Below are 18,271 nucleotides of genomic sequence, written 5' to 3'. Positions count from 1 at the left end.
TTGGTTTCTTCATGGTCCAACATAGCTGCTGAAGATCCTGGCATCACATTTGGACCAGTCTCCAGAGACAGCCCACAAGACATAATTTCCCTGTCTCTGTGTATAACTGTGAAAGGTGCTTTCCCCAAAGCCCCAGAAGAGACCACACCATTATAGTGTCTTGCTCTCAATGGAATGGGTCACATCCCTCCCCCAATTTTGGGACCCGAGTGACTGTGATGGGCTTGGACTACTTGGCATCTATTCACTTTCTCTGAGGGTGATGAAAATGCAGTTTGTTCTGTCACAGAAAAGGTGAGAGAGAGACACGCAGACAGTAAGTGGTCACTACCTTCCAAGGTTCATCCTCTTGGAAGCCCCCTTCGTGGATGTGTTTATTGCTGTCTGATACTGAACATTCACAATAGGTGGAGCGTTCCCATCTTCAAGTCAGATTTTCCTCCTGGAGAATTCTGTGATCAAGCCTGTTCCATCAGGGAGTTCCCGTTGTGGCTCAGTGGTTTACAAGCCCGACCAGTATCCATGAGAATGAGGGTTCGATCCCTGGCCTTGCTCAGTGGGTTAAGGATCTGGTGTTGCTGCGAGCTGTGGTGTAGGTCACAGACGTGGCTTGGTTCCCATGTTGCTATGGCTGTGGTGTAGGCTGGGGGCTGCAGCTCCGATTGGACTACTAGCCTGGGAATCTCCATACACTGTGGGCAAGGGCCTAAAAAGACAAAAGACAAAAAGAAAAAAAGCTCCTCCTTCAGTGTTTTTCCTTCTGAGATGAATGCCATGCTCATAGGTCATGACTCTTTTGATAAGATTTTAAAATTGTCTTTTAATCCAGATATACTCCATGAGCATGTCTGTTTACCAGGAGAGGTTTTCTGTATTCCTTAAACTAGGAAAGATGTCATTTTTGTGTAAACCAGGAAAGGAAATTTGTTCAGCTGAATCTGCAGAATTGCAAAATCCCTTGCTCTTCTCTCTTGGGACCTAAAATTGAAATAAAACTCAGAATTTTCAAACCGTTATCATGTGGTCACTGCAAAATTCAAGCTTTCACCATCTTGCCTTTTTTTCTAATTATGTTGATACATGGAACTTTTATTCTTTCAAATGTTTGACTTTTCTGAAATTGAGCGAAGGCATTGAGTTTATTTTTACTTTTCCCAAATGTCACTTACTTCTTTGACATAAAAATCCTTATCTCACAGGATAAGCTTCAGGAAATGGGTTGAGGAATGAAGACAAGCCTGGCTTTTAGGAGAACAGAGATGCTTTTCATTGGAAACATAGTTTTCAACCCTCACTGCCAGCTTGGAAACCTGTAGGATTGGTTTCCTCTTGCAGGGCAGCATGGGCCATTGAAATCAGCCTACAGGTTTATTAGCCTTATTTTTGGAGACAGCATTCAGAAACACTGTCAGTTCACCCAACTTTTTTCCTTTTCAGATGAAGAAATGGAGGCTCTGTTCACCTATGTTAATTTGGGGGGATGTAATATTTCCTTTTACCCCAGAGAACACAAAGCACATACAGTATTGTGTAGTGTGGTATATGCAGTTGCTCTAACAGTTCTCTCCTTCAGTGACTTAGATATTTGTTATAAATGTAGGAATAGGGAGTGGTGGTAATAGTGATGATGAGAATAAAAAATCAGAAAAGCCAGGCCCTTCCATTTATTGAGCACTGACTGTGTACCAGACAGCAAGTGTAGGGCTCATCTGATGTGAGACCACTTCAGCCTCACAGTAACCGTATTATTCCCCATTTGTAAGTGAGAAAAGTGAAGCTTAAAGGGTAGACTAGCTCAGTATCGCAGAGCTGGTGAGTAGCAGAGCTGGGATTCCAGCCCATGTTTGGCTGATGTTAGAGCCTGGGTTCTTAACAAAGAGGTTTCCCATTAATCATGGTGTGGAAAGGGGCGGTCATGAGGACACTGAGAAGGAAAGGTCCTGAGTGGCATCAGGCATGACCAGTCTGGAGGACCAGATCATCCAGTGGGCTTAGGTACCATTTATATCAAGTGGAACTAGAACTTTTTTTCTGTCCCACTAGAAGAAGAGCAGGGGAGAGAGGAAAACTTAACCAGGGGTTTAAGCTTTGAAATGCAAAGTCGGCTCCTGGTGCTGAAGGAAACAATGACAGGGCTGGGGTGGGGAATCCCAGCTCCCTCTTGCACCCGCTCCAGATGGAGGCCATATGGCTGCTGGTGAGAATAGACCAGACGCTGGCTTAAGTAAAAGATGGGCCTGGCACCCATGGCCAGACGTCTTCCTAAGGGGAGACAACAGCTGAGGTCTGAAAGAGCTCTGCAAGGTAGACAGTGGGTCCCAGGATTATAAAAAGCTTTTTCAGGTGGGAAAATGGAATCGTAGAGACATCAACTGACCTTTCCAAGCCCAGAGTTCCAAGTTATTCAGGCCCTGGATTTGAGATACGAGATGTAGAGTTACACAAGTTTGGTTCTAGAAGATATGGCTCAGGAAGCGAGAATGATAGGAACCAGGAAGAAGGCAGACCATCAAAGACAGAAGAAGTGAAATCTCTAAACCAGCCACCACGCTTCTGAGCACCTAGAAGTCCAGGGAAGAACATGTATGTCAGTGCATGTTGCTGATTAGCATTACAATAATACTGCTAATGGAGAAGTTACACTGTGGTTATGAGCCTGGGCCCTAGAAGCAGACTGCTTCAAATCTTAGCTTTTGTATCTTCTGGCTGTGTTACTTCTAGCAGGCTGCTTTCCCTCTCTGGGCCTCAGTTGCCTCTTCTGTAAAATTGTCATGAGAATAGTACCTCAGAGATGCGGGTTCAATCCTTGGCCCAACTCAGTGAGTTAAGGACCTGGCCTTGCTATGAGCTGTGGTGTAGGTCACAGACATGGCTTGGATCCTGTTTGCTGTGGTTCTGGCACAGACCAGCAGCTATAGCTCCAAGTAGACCCCTAGCCTGGGAACTTCTACATGCTGCGGCTACAGCCCTAAAAAAAAAAAAAAAAAAAAAAGGAGAAGAATAGTACCTTATAGAGGGTTGGAAGAATTCAGTGAGATTTAGAGCAAGAGTCAGCAAACCTTTCTGTAAAGGGATATGTGTTTGGCCTTGGGGACCACATGGTCTTTCGCAAGACTGTTCCATTCTGCCATAAGTTGGTGGAAAACTCAGGCATTTGAAAATATATTATTTGCCATGGAAGTTTTACAGAGAAACCCGCAGTACACAAGTGGCCCTTGGCTTATGAATGAAAATGCATAAAGCAGTAGCCATAAATATTCGACTTCAAACCCCAACACAGTCAAATACAAAAAAACAAATAACTTGTTTTTTAAATACAAGGTTTCAGTCTGTGTAAATGTGACTATAAGAGGTATGTTCCAGCATTCCTATTGTGGCTCAGCAGTAACAAACCCGACTAGTATCCATGCGGATGTGGGTTCAACCCCTGGCCCCACTCAGTGGGTTAAGGATCTGACGTTGCCTTGAGCAGTGGTGTAGATCACGATGCAGCTCAGATTCTGAGTTGCTGTGGCTGTGGTGTAGGTCAGCAGCTACAGTGCCAATTTGACCCCCTAGCCTAGAAATTTCCACATGCTATGGGTGCAGTGCTAAAAAGACGAAAGAAAAAGAAAAAAAAAGAAAAAGAAGTATGTTCCTTTTCTAGGTCAGCTCAACTTTCTCTTAACACTGCTTTTAATTTATCCGGCTCATCTACCATATTTTGGAAATAGAACTCTAATTTGGCAAGTTGTAGCCCATGGTTAAATAAGGCTCACTCTGCAATCTGAAGATACGTTTTCCATTTATAGAAAAAAGGGTTAAGCTGACTTGAGAATGTTATTTGTTGACAGTACCACTAAAAGGACATACACTTCATTCTTAAGGTGAGAAGTGTATGTTGGAACCTTTGGTAAAGAATTCTTTTCCCCACTCCTCAAATTAAAAAGAGAAGTGAAGAAAGTGGAAAAAAAACCCTGTCCCGTGGTGATCTATTTGAGCTCTGATTTGGGGGGTGATGCCCAAGTGTTTCCATTATGTCCCCAATTTTGTCACCTTTATATGCTCTTGAACTACAAGAAGGCAGGAGAAAGTACATGGGGGGCCTAGTATTGGGCTGACCTTGGCAAATAAGGGTTTGTGGGGCAGAAGGATGGTTTTGTAACATGATTCTCCAAAAGCAAATTGAGGGCTGAGTAATGACATATTTTGTCTGTAGTTTCCAAGGAACGGGTCCTTTTTTGTTTATTTTTTTCAAAGAAACTGGAAACCATGTCTAATTTCAGTCTAATGAAACACCTCCTAACATCAGGGGTTTCTTGGGTCTGTGTTTGATAAGAACTGCATTTCCTGGTCACCATGTAATAGGATGTCTTGTAGTCACATACACGCCACATTACATCACCTATTAGAGTTCTTTTATTAGCTTGACCTGGATTATTGTAAAGAAGTTCTCATTGCTCTTTTTTTAAATCTGTTTGGCATTAATTTACTGTGTGTCGGTGAGATCCTACTGTGTGTAGCATATAGCAATAAGAGACTAGGAGGATGTCGGGCCATTTCTCCCTGGGAATGTGTAAGTCATAAGACTCAAGCTTCTCTGTGCTGCTTTGGAGATTAGCATAGACTCAAAGCAGAAGATGTTTTTTGAGGAGTTCCCTTTGTGGTGCAGTGGAAATGAATCTGACTAGTATCCACGAGATACGGTTCGATCCCTGGACTTACTCAGTGGGTCGGGCGGGGATCCAGCTTTGCCATGAGCTGTGGGTTGAAGATACAGCTCAGATCCTGCATTACTGTGACTGTAATGCAGCTGTAGGCCAACAGCTGTAGCTTTGATTTGATCCCTAGCCTGGGAACATCTGTATGCTGTGGGTACAGCCTTAAAAAGAAAAGAAAAAAAAATATTTTTTGACCAAAATTTTTAAGTCTCCCAAAGAATGGTGGCCATGGACTTTGCTGAGCAGAATATATCTTGTTGAAATCTAGCAAGATCAGATGGAAGATTCCTGATAAGAAAAAAAAAAAAGCTTTTCTAACATAAAAGATAATGTGAGTTGCTGTGAGCTGTTAATTGTACCAAATTGTACTTATTTGTGTAAAATCACACCAAAAAATGAGGAAAGAGAACTTTTTTTAATTAAGGTATAGTTGATTTGCAATGTTATGCCAATTTCTGCTCTACAGCAAAGTGGCCCAGTCACATATATACTTATACATTCCCTTTTTATATTATCTTCCATCATTGTCTGTCCTAAGAGACTGGATAAAGAGAACTGTTTTCTTTTCTTTTTTTTTTTTTTCCTTTAAGTTTGATTGTCCAGAAAGAGAGACATAGAACTTGAGCTTGGTCTGACATTGCCTCAGCAGCGCCTCATCATGGTGGACCAAGTGCACAAGGGTGTGAGCCTGTAGACTTGCTCAGGTCCCATCACGTGGACCTTGGTATCTTTCAAGCCCTAGCTCAGTTCAATGTTTCTCTGACAACACTGTCATTCCAGCACCAGGGCAGATTAGCCATGTCTGATGCTGAGAAAGGAAGCTTGCACACTTGGCACCTGCATGTAGAAGCCACATAGGGGTCTCCATTAGTGACAAGGAACAGTGTCCATGGTCCAGGAAGCCTTGCCCTCAGGTGTGTGCAACAGCCTCTTCTGGGGTGATCAGAGGGTGATCGAAGCTGGGGCACGCACTCCATCACAGCTCCTGGGCTGAGGGCAGCTTGCTCTGGTCTCAGCAGTAATGAAGAGGAGAGAAGGGACAGAAGCTTGTCCAGGTGGGACTAAGCCCTAATCGTTGAGAGATGGAAAAGTTGCAGTATGTTTGCCACTTCTCTTAAAGCAGCTCCAGAAGAGTTTAGCAGATGTAAAGTCTAAACATGATTGAGCTCTCAGATCAGTCAAATCTTAGACAAAACACACATTTTATCCCAGTATCCAGTTGATCAGTGAGAATAGGTCCTTCCTGAAAGTAAGGAAGTCATTGCAGAAAGTTAAATTTCTGGGTCCATTTATTTGGATATGTTTTGCTGATAGCCAAATTGGATTATTTTTAAATCTTTTCCCCAAACAAGCTGTTGACATGGTTGCTTGTCCTTCTCCCCTTGTGATTGTCTTTAGTAGCCAGGAGACTTTCTGCATTAAAAGATCTTGATCTTCATAATGCAGTTTTCCTGCCCATGAGGGAGGCCTAGTCATGGCTGTACTAATAGAGAAAAATCCCTGTGTTAGCACCTCAGACTCTATATAAATAATCTGATACTGATGCAAAGAGGCCAAAGGCCAAAGCATCAACTCAGGATGATGAGAGAAGGGGCAGATAAAATTGGTGGAGTTGACGAAAATTTGATAAACACCTTTGAGTAGGTTGAGTATTTCCAGTTATGCAACAAAATTTATCTGACATGCCATTGAGTAGAGATATTTTTAAACAATTTCCTAATTCTTCTCCCCTGTGTACAGCGATGCAGGTTTTCTTATAGATTGTTCTGTTGGTTAATATGTGTATATAAATTGGGCTGCAGAGATTGTATTCTCAAACACACCCTTGTACGGTAGGAGTGGGGGAAGAATACTCAGCTTTGAGATTATTCCTGTCACTCCATCTTTTTTTTAGCCTCTGTTTTGTCATCTGTAAAATGGGTACATTCATAATGCTAAGTCATAGGATCCTTGTGATAATCCAGTTAGGAGGATATGTATAAATTCCCAGCACAGCCCTTGGCACATGAAAGAGGCTCCCTGAGGCTTTAAGGGAAATGATTTTAAGCCTTTAAGGAATAAGATGGTAAGCCTTCTTATATTAAAGCTGTGTTAATATCTACCGAGCATTGGTTACCTTGAGAACAGGCAGTGGGGAGATTCTGAGATGTCCCATGCAGGTATAAGTTTTGACATTGCCCATGCTAATTAGATATTATTAGGGACCTTGGGGAACATCCTATCTGTGATTTGTAAATGAACCCTATGCTCACATGTCCTCTGTAAGTGCAAATATTGATTCTAGGGAAGAACTGAAATTGTAGTTATGGTGGGACATCTTCTTGAAGTTTAGGTTTTTGTCTTGTTTTATTTGATTGAGTGCACATTGAAACTACATCCCAGCCTGACCAGACTTAAGGCATCCAGATGTCACTGTCAGTTCTTCTGTGAGCCATATTGTTATTTGTTTAATATTTTTATTTAAATTCACTCTTTTAAAATTAGAATTTATTTTAAAAGGAGACAGTCTTCTCCTTACATAAGTGTAAAACTGCAGCATGCAGTAACTGGAATGCACCTTCATGTGCAAGTGAGCAGTGTCTTCAGGGTCAGCTGAAGGCACCAAGTTTAAGGCTTGTAGCCCTTGTGCAAAAGGAAATTAACAAGTGGGTGAGAGAGATGTGTAAGAATGTTAGCATGAATCAGAGATTTTCTCCTTAATGTGAACACCTTATTCAAGTTATAAGAGTTTTCTGTTTGGATTCCTGCATCAACATATTTTGTAGATTACCCCATTTAATGCCATCACCTAATTTTACATTAACCATTATCATTCCCTCCTCCTCTGGAAACAAAGTTCAGTGTGTTGCTGGGCTGCAGCTGTGCTTTTAAGATTTTTATTTTTTCCATTATAGTTAATTTACAGTGTTCTGTCAATTTCTACTGTACAGCAAAGTGACCCAGTCATATATATGTATTATATATAATACATATTATATATTTATATGTACATTTTATGTATATTATTTTTATATTCTCATATATTCTTAATATATATTCATATACATATATATTATTTTTCTCACATTATCCTCCATCATGTTCTATCACAAGTGACTAGATATAGTTCCCTTTGTTATACAGCAGGATCTCATTGCTTATTCACTCTAAATGTAATAGTTTGCATTTATTAACCTCAAACTCCCAGTCCATCCCACTCCCTCCCCTTCCGCCTTGGCAACCACAAGTCTTTTCTCCAGGTCTATGAGTTTCTTTTCTGTAAAGGTTCATTTATGCCATATATGAGATTCCAGATATAAGTGATAGCCTATGGTATTTGTCTTTCTCTTTCTGACTTGATTCACTTAGTGTGAGAGTCTCCAGTTCCATCCATGTTGCTGAAAATGGCATTATTTTGTTCTTTTTTATGACTGAGTAGTATTCTATTGTGTATATACCACATCTTCTTAATCCATTCATCTGCTAGTAGGCATTTAGGTTGTTTCAATGTCTTGGCTATTGTGAATAGTGCTGCAATGAACATGTGGGTGCATGTGTCTTTTTCAAGGAAAGTTTTGTATGGATACATGCCCAAGAGTGAAATAGCTGGGTCATATGGTAGTTCTATATTTAGTTTTCTGAGGTATCTCCATACTGTTTTCCATGGCAGTTGTACCAATTTACATTCCCACCAACAGTGTAGCAGGGTTCCCTTTACTCCCCAGCATTTGTTATTTGTTGACTTGTTAATGATTGCCATTCTGACAGGTGTGAGGTGGTACCTCATAGTAGTTTTCATTCAAATTTCTCTAGTAATCAGTGATGTTGAGCATTTTTTCATGTGCTTGTTGACCATCTGTGTATCTTCTTTGGAGAAATGCCTATTCAGGTCTTTTGCCCATTTTTCAATTGGGTTGTCGGGTTTTTTGCTGTTGAGTTGTCTAAGTAGTTTGTATATTTTAGAGATTAAGCCCTTCTCAGTTGCGTAGTTTTCAGCTCTTTTCTCCCATTCTCTAGGTTTTCTTTTTGTTTTGTTTTGTTTTCCTTTTCTGTGCAAAAGCTTGTCAGTTTGATTAGGTCCCATTGGTTTATTTTTGCTTCTATTTCTGTTGCCTTGGGAGACCTAAGAAAATATTTGCATGGTTGATTTCAGAGAATGTTTTGCCTATGTTCTCTTCTAGGAGTTTGATGGTATCTTTTCTTATGTTTAAGTCTTTCAGCCATTTTGAGTTTATTTTTGTGAATGGTGTGAGGGTATGTTCCAGCTTCATTGATTTAACTGTGGCTGTCCAGTTTTCCCAGTACCACTTGTTGAAGAGACTTTTTCTCATTTCATATTCTTGCCTCCTTTATTGAAGATTAGTTGACTGTAGGTATCTGGGTTTATTTCTGGGTTCTCCATTCTGTTCCATTGGTCTGTATATCTGTTTTGGTAATAGTACTACACTGTCTGGATTACTGTAGCTTTGTAATATTGCCTGAAGTCTGGGAGAGTTATGCCTCCAGCTTGGTTTTTGTTCCTTAGGATTGCTTTGGAAATTCTGGGTCTTTTATGATTCCATATAAATATTTGGATTGCTTTTTTTAGTTCTGTGAAAAATATCATGGGTAGTTTGACAGGGATTGCATTGAATCTGTAGATTGCTTTGGGTAGTATGGCCATTTTTGCAACATTAATTTTTCTAACCCAGGAGCATGGAATATCTTTCCATTTCTTTGAATCCTCTTTAATTTCCTTGATTAATGTTTTATAGTTCTCAGCATATAAGTCTTTCACCTCCTTGGTCAGGTTTATTCTAAGGTATTTAATTTTGGGAGGTATGATTTTAAAACGTATTGTATTTTTACGTTTGTTTTCTAATATTTCATTATTAGTATGTAGAAATGCAACTGATTTGAGTGTATCCTGCTACTTTGCTGAATTCTCTGATCAGTGTATCCTGCTACTTTGCCGAATTCTCTGATCAGTAGTTTTTGTATGGAGTCCTTAGGGTTTTCTATATATAGTATCATGTCATCTGTGTACAGTGACAATTTTACCTCTTCTCTTCCAATTTGGATACCTTTTATTTTGTTTGTTTGATTGCTGTGGCTAGGGCTTCCAATACTATATTGAATAAAAGTAGTGAGAATGGGCATCCTTGTCTTGTTCAAAACTTTAGTGGGAAGGCTTTCAGCTTTTTTCCATTGAGTATTATATTTGCTGTGGGTTTGTCATAAATGACTTTTGTTATATTAAAGTATGTTCCCTCTTTACCCTCTTTGGTAAGAGTTTTTATCCTGAATGGATGTTGAACTTTGTCAAATGCTTTTTCTGCATCTATTGAGATGATCCTGTGGTTTTTGACTTTTCTTTTGTTCATGTGGTGTATCATGTTGATTGATTTGTATATGTTGAACCATCCTTGTGAACCTGGGATGAATCCCATTTGGTCGTGGGGTACAATCTTTTTTATATGTTGTTGGATTTGGTTGGCTAAAATTTTGTTGAGAATTTATGTGTCTGTATTCATCAAAGATATTGGCCTATAATTTTCTTTTTTTGGTAGTATCTTTGGTTTGGGTATTAGGGTGATGGTGGCTTCATAGAATGTCTTGGGAGTATACTTTCTTCTTCAGTTTTTTTGGAAAAGTTTAAGAAGAATGGGTATAAGTTCTTCTTTGCATGTTTGGTAGAATTTGCCTGTGAAGCCCTCTGGTCCTGGATTTTTTGTTTGTAGGGAGTGTTTTTATTACATGTTCAATTTCATTTCTAGTGATTGGTCTGTTTGATTGATCTATTTCTTCTTGATTCAGTTTTGGCAGACTGTATGTCTGTAGAAAATTGTCCCATTTCTTCTAGGTTGTTAAATTTGTTGGCATATAATTGTTCATAGTATTTTCTTTTTTTTTTTTTTGTATTTTTGTAGTATCCATTGAGATTTCTCCTTTTTAATTTCTTATTTTGTTTGAGTTCTTCCCTCTTGCTGAATCTGGCCAGAGATTTGTCAATTTTGTTTACCCTTTCAAAGAACCAGCCCATGGTTTTACTGATTTTTTTCTATTGTTTTTTGAATCTCTATCTTTTTAATTAACTCTCTGATCTTTATGATTTCCTTCCTTCTGCTGACCTTGGGTTTTGTTTGTTCATCTTCTTCTAATTCTTTTAGGTGGTAGATTAAGTTGTTGATTTGAGATTTTTCTCCTTTGTGAAGAAGGCCTGTATTGCTATGAACTTTCCTCTAAGCAATGATTTTGCAGTATCCCAGAGATTTTGAATGGTTGTATTTGCGTTATCATTTGTCTCAAGGTATTTTTTTATATTCCTTTTGAGCTGTGCTTTTAATAAAGAAGCATAGATTTGAGTAATTCTTCCCCATTTAGACCTTCTGGTCAGAAAGGACATTGTCAACCAGGCATAGCATAATAAATCCAAACACACTGAAAGACATTAGCCAGAGACTGGCCATGCCCAGCACCAGCTAATTGAGGCTTCCTGGGTGTCCTGATTATTGGGTACCTGGCACTTCTTGAAGACAGGAGCCCTGTTTGAACGCCACTGTAGCATTTCTCTTGTATTCTGTGCCTGGTGCTGTGCATATGGCGGACCCCACACTCAATTGTTGGGCAGACGAGGAGCTTCCAACAGCTTGCCAAGCAGAGCAGTCCATGTCCTTGGAAGCTTTTGTCTTCCCCCTGCAGAGACCACCAAACAGGTCTCAGGTGCTCTTGGCTTGTGGGCACAGTGATGAAACTCAAAGACAAATAAAGGGTCCATGATCTAAGGTGCTTCTGCATGCTGCTGAGTAGCCAAAATAAAATAAATGCCGTTCATTTTCTCAAAAAAAAAAAAAAAAGTTATTGTGAAGCTGACAGCACAGCTAGGTAATTAAAAATGTTACCCTGCCATTTGCATTTACAAGGGTCTTGGAATGGACTCTTGGGAGCCACCTACTTCTCCCCCCATCTTGTTAGTCCTGGGGTGGCAGCCCCTGACCTGGAGGGAAGCTGGAGAGAAAAAGGAGTAGGAAGGAGACTTTGCCTGTTCAAATTCTTGGGCCCGGGCTCCCAGTGTGCCCTCAGACTGGATGAAAAACAATGAGGGATAAATCATTTCATTCATTTTTGCCTACTTTTCTGTGTGGTTGAGTGGATATTCTAAGTTTATCATAATTTTTTGGGGGGAGGGCTGTTACTTAGAGTAAAAAAATTGTTTTCAAAATAATATTTTGAACCATGCTTACAGAGAACTATCATACTGTGCAAAAATTAGGACATTTAAACTAACATTGAGTACTTAACTTAAAAAAAAAATTACCTGCCTGCTAGCTTTGTGGATATGCTCCCAGGGGGTTTTTTGGTTGCCTGCTTGCTTTTTCACGTACCCAGGGAGCTTTATTGCTCTAGTACATACCTAGCCATGGATTTTATTCTTATTATATAAAAATAATGGTTACATTACAAAGGGTTATTTTTGGAAACAGAATTTCTGCATTTAATTTTTTTAGTCCTAAAGACAAAAGACACTATTATTAAATATATAAACTTATTTTTTCAAATTATGAAAGTAATGATTTCCATTTTATAGAATATTTGGAAAAATAGGTGATAGAGTGACACATCCTACCAACTAGAGATAGCTAACTGTTAATGTTTGGGTGTTTCTTCTACTCTTTTATTTTTAATAGAGAAAATATAGAAAAAGTATTGAGATGAAACCACTGTAAATTTTCTTATTTTTGCTTCTCTCCTTGTGTATAAGACAAGTTGAGGTAAATGATATTTATGTTTTAAACTCACTACTTGTAGAGTTAATTAAATGACTTGAAATGATGTGTTAAAACCTTATAAAATTGCCTGCCTTTTTGAATCATGGTGACAGAAAGTATACTGTCTTCAGAAATATAACATTAATCTTTAGGCATAAGATAGGATATTTAAATATTAAATTAAGAAGATAGCAAAAGAAGTTGATTAAAAATTCTGAGCTACATTCTAGATTTGTAATTTTATTTACAACCATTAGTTTGATTGCATAGTTTTTTATATGAGGCCTTAGATTTAAAATGGATCATTATTAACCACACAAGAACAAAGAATCACCACACACTCAATTTTATTACCACCACAAGATTCAAGTCACACGATGAGAAGTTGTCACAGAAATCTAGCTTCCTAACTTAAAATAGTGATCAGTTTCCAAGCAAAGATAATTCAGATTTTATTAACTTGAAGCAGCTGTTGTCCATAATACACTACTTTTCTCCCCTCCTCCCTTCCCCCCGGAAATGGAAAAGGTCTTTTAAAATAAAGAATACTTGTGTTGGTTTTTTGCAAGCAGCTGGCTTCTTAGTGTTGAGCTGGATTCTGGATGTTTTCCCTGTGAAGGAGCTGGGGAATGGGGGAGAAGAAGCAGGCTTCCAAGGCCCTGTGCAGGGTGCCTCATTCGTATTTCCTCTGCAACAGCCCTACTGCTGTGTGTCCCACCATCATAAACCCTGCCCCGGGGACCCAGAAAGTGGGGAGCAGGAGGTAGAGCCATCTGTAGAAACTTGGGTGGGAGGAATAGGAGGCAGATCTGAGGAGGGACGGGGGTGGGGGGCAGTGGTTCTCCTTAGTTATGCATTACTCAGGTTCACTGCAGAATTGCATGCCTGGCACTTGAGTCACTGCCCACAACATTCTCCAGAAGAACCAGTGGGGAGCACCCTTGAGGCTGGGGCCAGGAGGTTCCCTAGTTCCCCAGCTGCTTCTGCAAATCTGTTATGCGACCTGTGTCAGAGAGCTACCCACATCTCATTTCTTCAGGGTTATATGCTTTTGATCCCTGGCGCAAAATCACGTCCAAGCCCAGTTTGTAGTCATTATCTCTTAGGATTATTTGATTAATGCCTTCCTTTCCCTATTTTGTCCACTACTTTATCCTCAGGATCAGGCACCATCCCTGGTTGACCTGAAACCCTGGCTAAATATTCATCAAAGGAAAAAGAAAAGAATTTCTGACAGAGTATTTAACCTCTTGTTGCTTAATCTAGGAATCTAGAATCTCTTGATGAGGAGTTCCTTTTGTGGCTCAGCAGGTTTGGAACTCATCTAGTATCCATGAGAATGTGGGCATTGCCATGAGCTGTGGTGTAGGTCTAAGACAGGCTTGGATCCTGCAATGTTGTGGCTATGGCGTAGGCTGGCAGCTGTAGCTCTGATTCACCCCCTAGCCTGAGAACTTCCATATGCCATAGGTGTGGCCATAAAAAGGTAAAAAAAAAATTCTTAATGAAAATATCTATGGAAACTTTGATCTCTTTTTTTGACATAGCATTACATTTGCCAACAGGAAAAGGACAATTACAGTATTCCTTATATTTGATATTAATTATATTTAATATAATTTTATATTATTATAAAATAATACTATGTTATTTTATGTACATCTTATGTTATTAATACCTCAAACTGCTTTTGGCAAAGTCCTAAGAACTTTTTATTCAAATTGTTTTCTTAAATGAAAGATATTTATAGATTATGAATGATCATTGCTTATTGTGTTGGAGATTTCCTTGGTGTTTAAGCTGTACTCAAAATTTCAAAGAGTAAAGAGTGAGTTTGTAATAATTATGTACTTTTTGAAATGAATTTTGAAGGTTGAGAGAATTTCTCAAATCACTGATAGATTTGGGGAAGCAAATTGGGCACTAGGAGCATTTTGAGTTTTCTCTTATGAATCTTAGCATATTTTATAATTATTCTGTTTTCACTTACTTTGCCCTCTTCAGATACTACACAGTACCCTGCATGTGTTAAGTATTGGGTAAATGTTTGAATTTATGGATGTATTTCGTTATGGATAAGGACACAGAAGAAAGATATAGATCCAACCAGAAATAGTCTTGTGTTTAAGGCTGTTCTTTTTACTTTTATACATTTTAAACAACAGTTGCTTTAAATTCATAAATACAGAACCCTGGTTACAATTGCCTCCTCCCTGTCATCTCTATGTATCTTGAACTTAGTTCTTTACATAAAGTTTCCCCTCTACCCTGTCTGTAAGTTCACTCTTTTATCTTTCCAAAGTTTAGGATGTTGAGATGTGGCATTGATTCAGAGTGAAGTAATGTGGAATTAGAGGTCATCAGGCTGGAGCAAGGCTGAAGACAACCCTATTTTTCATAAGGAAAGGGGATGCCAAGGGGAACAATAGTTTTTACAAAATGTCACTAGGAAAATTTTAATTGCTTAAGATAGTTGAACTGTTTCTAAACATCCTGGAATGTAGGAATCTCCACAAATTAGAGTTCTCCCTATGGGTTTATGGATTCAGAGTTTAGCTCTGCTTTTCGATAACCACTGCAGCTGTTTTGTTGTTTTACTCTGAGAACAAAGGTGCTCCTTCCAAGAGCTTCTTCAAGGCCTCCTACTCAAAAAAATTTCTTTGTTATCTCAAGGGACATGGCTAGGTTTTAGTAACTAGTGTTTGTTCTAAGAGAATAAAGTGGTTGCTCTAAAATGTTCCTTTAAAATGTCAATGATTATGGTATAATCGTCTTCCTTGAAAGAAAAAAAAATTACTGGCTCTGATCCAAAAAATTACAACACTGTGGCCATAAATCCCTAATTGCCTCTAAAAAGCAAAAACAGACATGTTTAATTTCTCTATCCCCTGTGCAACTTATCTGCTTTGTCTAGTGATTAAAGCAGGTGGCAGCCAGTTAGGCTTGTTGGAATCTGGTTCTTTGCCTGCCACTAAGGGCTTCAGCTTAGGTCTCACAACATGCTTGCCCTGCTAAACGCATCAGTAGAAAACTGCTCTCCCTACCTTGTAGGAGTCTGCAAAGACTCATTCTGCTGGGAACTTACTAAGATGTTTGACAGACGTCAGGTCACTGCCTTGTCACAGTTAGTGAATATAGATAGGAATTGTGGTATCTGGCTTATTTACTTCTGTTGTTTTATATCTGGAAGACGTTTCCAGGTTGGGATATATAGAACTCTAGTTTTTTTAAACTACTGCATGGTATTCCATTGAAGAGCCATTTTTCTATGAATGTATGCTAAGATTGTTTATAATTTTTCCCTACTGCATACAGTGCTACAGACCATGCTTAGATGAACAGGGATGATGATGATAATGGTGTTGATGACAACAATAGTAATAACAATAAGCAGACACTTAGACAGTATTTACTACGTGCCAGGAGTTGTTTTGATTTTTATCAATGGAGTGTGTTTGTATGTATGTTTTAGTCTTCACAGCAATCATGTGGGATAAGTATACTTATTATTCCCATTTTGTATTTGAGTAAAAAGAACTCCAATTTAGCCCTTCTAATTTGACCAAGGTAACAAAGAACCAAGGTTCTTACTAGAACCTTATTGGTATATATAAATCCATTAGAATACATATTCTTGTTCCCTGGTTCTTTCTCCTGCCCTAAATGGTGGCCATTACTCAGACCCAAGCTTTGACCTTCTCTTCTTTAATCTCGAAGTGACATGTAATCTTTAGCTAGCAGCTCTCTGCTGGTGCCCTTCATTTGCCTCTGCATTGCATCTCCAGCTGCTGGTGGGACATTTGCATACAGTTTTAGGTCTCATGCTCCCCACCCCCACTCTTTCTCACTTTTGTTTTCCTTATACCCCTCATACAGATTCTGGTCAGGATGGCTTCCCTTGTCATATATGTGCCATGCATATTTCAGCATCTGTCCTCACCCTGGCACTGCCCTCCTCATTAATCCTTGTTCTGCCAATCCTTTGCCAGAGCTGAAGAGTCTCTTCTGTGTCACCTTTGCCCCCCATCCACTCTAACCTGTGTTGACATGTCTTCTTCTGTATTCTGAAATCATATCCTGGAAAGCTTCCAGATGTGAGCTGTGGAATTAGAGGGCCTGGCCTCAAACGCTGGCCCTAGAATACTTAGCTTTGCTGACTTTAGCTACCTCATTTGTAAAATGGGGATAATAGTCCTTCCTTCACTCGTGAAGAATAAATGAAATAATGTTTTAAAGAAAGCCAGTTATCTTTGTACTACCATTTACATTCTCAAAATGCTTTCCTCTCTGCAGCTTCTACTTGAACTCTTAATTATGCTACAGTATGTATTAGTTTGGCCTCTTTGGAATATTGGCACTCTGGTCACCTGGTCCTTCCCTGGCCACTGGAGAGCCAGCCCACAGTGTGAGCAGGCAGTAGAGCCTGTAGTTGCTGAGAGCTGCATTGCCGAGAATGCCTGAGTCATCACACTGGGCAACTGAGCTCTGGATGACTGTGCTCTGTTTATCCATGAATAGAAACATTTACCTTAATTCTGAAGAGGTGTTTTTTAAATTCTGTATCTGAGTACCTTCAAATTCCAAACAGTTTATCAATCCTACTTCTCCCTAGAAGTGGCACCTATTTTCTCTGGACAAATATTCCACAGGCATACACTGAGATCAATCTAGTTCAAATTTGCTACATAGCACAAATAGTGATGTCTTGGCAATATACTTTTTTTTTTTTTTTTTTCGTTTTCGGCTGTCCTGCGGCATGTGGAGATTCCAGACCAGGAATCAGATCGAAGCTTTAATCTCAACCTAAGCTGAAGCTGCGGCAATGTCAGATCCTTAACCCACTGTGCCTGACTGGAGATTGAACCTGCATCCCAGTGTTCCCAAGATGCCGCCGGTCCTGTTGCACCACAGTGGGAACTCCAGCATTAGCTTTTTTTTAATACAATGTTTCTCCTAGTTTCTGCAAAATTCACTTGGTAAGAAATGAACTGTCCTTTTGAAAACTGTCATGGACTCACAAAAACACACCCAAACCTCATCCACACTGAAGATACCTGCTCTTTATAGTTTATAGTTTTCTCTGAGAAGAAAATAGCCTAATTTTATAGGGTCATGAAGAATAAATGAGATAATTGCCTAAACCTACTATCTAGCTACAGTTATTATCCTCTTAAAGTTAGTAATTAAGACACTTGATGAGGGGAAAGTTCTGAGTGGTTGAGCAGTTGCTGTGGTAACTAGTACCTAATGACAGGGATAATAGTGGTTATTGGCCTAGCACTTCCTATATCCAGGGACTGTGCTGTGGTTTGTCGGTTTATAGGTAGGCACACATTGACTCCTTTCATTCCCCAAGAACTCCGAGAGGCTGTGTTTAGGTAAAGACACCAAGGTCCAGAGAAGATGAGAGACTGAGAAGGAAATCAGGAAGTGAATTGCTTCATGGGACTGAAGTGTTGCCCTTGGCAGAGATTGTCCCTGAGCTGAAGTAGGGGGGATGGTCCACATGGAAGGAGCAGCTGTGAAGGGGGGGGGCCTGGGAGACTCTGGCATCAGGGCCACTGGGACAGGGATGGGGATTTAAGCTCAGCTGTTTCCTAGCCATTGGCCTTAAGTGAGTTACTAACCCTCTCTGGGCCCCTGATTCCTCCCTAGTACATCATGGGAAAGATAATGGTCATTGTGCTGCTGTGAAACAAAGAATACAATAATGTACAACAATAGGGTTACTGGTCTACTGCTTCAAGGCTGTAGTACCCAGAGTCTGTTCCATTACCACTTTCAGTATTTTCTCTGCAGGCTTCTAAGATGAGAATTAGGAAAAAATAATTCTGTAAGTTCCAG

At 39.6% G+C, this 18,271-nt stretch overlaps 1 protein-coding gene across 1 annotated transcript in view; it reads left to right on the top strand.

Annotated features, from left to right (window-relative positions):
- Positions 1–18,271, top strand: part of PDZRN3 (PDZ domain containing ring finger 3) — a 243,393-nt gene that overhangs the window by 56,602 nt on the left and 168,520 nt on the right. The gene's annotated exons all lie outside the window — the stretch shown is intronic.

This window comes from Phacochoerus africanus, chromosome 1, assembly GCF_016906955.1.
Source record: "Phacochoerus africanus isolate WHEZ1 chromosome 1, ROS_Pafr_v1, whole genome shotgun sequence".
Taxonomy (NCBI): Eukaryota; Metazoa; Chordata; class Mammalia; order Artiodactyla; family Suidae; genus Phacochoerus; species Phacochoerus africanus.
The sequence above is the reverse complement of the archived record's forward strand: the minus strand, read 5'-3'. Positions and strand labels throughout refer to the sequence as shown.